This window comes from Nicotiana attenuata, unplaced genomic scaffold (genome assembly GCF_001879085.1).
Source record: "Nicotiana attenuata strain UT unplaced genomic scaffold, NIATTr2, whole genome shotgun sequence".
Taxonomy (NCBI): Eukaryota; Viridiplantae; Streptophyta; class Magnoliopsida; order Solanales; family Solanaceae; genus Nicotiana; species Nicotiana attenuata.
This window is the reverse complement of record NW_017686830.1, coordinates 1-799: the sequence shown is the minus strand read 5'-3', so window position 1 is coordinate 799 and position 799 is coordinate 1. Positions and strand designations below refer to the sequence as shown.

The 799-nt window shown below is 40.7% G+C and overlaps 1 pseudogene; it reads right to left on the bottom strand.

Annotated features, from left to right (window-relative positions):
- LOC109222239 overlaps nucleotides 1-791 on the bottom strand; it is a 2,330-nt pseudogene extending 1,539 nt beyond the window's left edge.
- Between the last annotated feature and the right edge of the window lie 8 nt (nucleotides 792-799).

Sequence of the window (799 nt, the reverse complement as noted above, 5' to 3'; positions counted from 1 at the left end):
ACTAGTCTTTAACCGGCTAATCGATCCTTCACTTTCTGATGCGAACTCTTTTTATTCCTTTGCCTTGACCCCCCTTTAGAAACCCTTTTTAACAGCAACATAGGAATTGGATTCCCTGAGATGTCCTTTATAAACCACCCCCGAATCCACCCTCCCCAAGCTTCTCTTCCTGCGCAAAGTTATTTGTACATCTAGCCAACTCACTGTAGAGGAACTTCTTTGGTCCTGTACTTCTTTCAAATTCATCAGCCATGGAACCATCAAAGCTATCATCATCATCTTCATCTTCTCTCAACTTCCTCTTTCTCCAAAATACAAACAATACCAAAACAGATACTGCAACCAAAACACAACCACCAGAAACCAATCCAATCACAAGTCGTAACTTACTTTTTGCTTGGAGTCTCCTCTGGCTTTGGGATTGGTAAGGCTACCCCTGGATCTGTTATGTTGTCATTAATTTCTAAAGAAGAAGTAAAATTCCAAGAGGAGATGCTTTGTAATGCAAAGAGGTCTCCTGTTGCACCTGTGAAGCCAAAAGTGACCCATTCTGGTAAATATTCCCTCAAATCTAGATTGTGAGATAGGCTTTGCTGGACAGTGACAGTGGAATTAGCTCTGAAACCAGTGAAGACAACAGTAAGATTTTTCGAGGTTGAGTTATAGCTAATCCAGGCATCAGTTCTATTACCATTTGGAATGCTACTAAACCAGGTCAAATTAACAACAGATTGCATAGAGTTGATATCGATACCTACATGATCACCCTGTGGATCATACCAGTTGTTAAAGGTGTCAA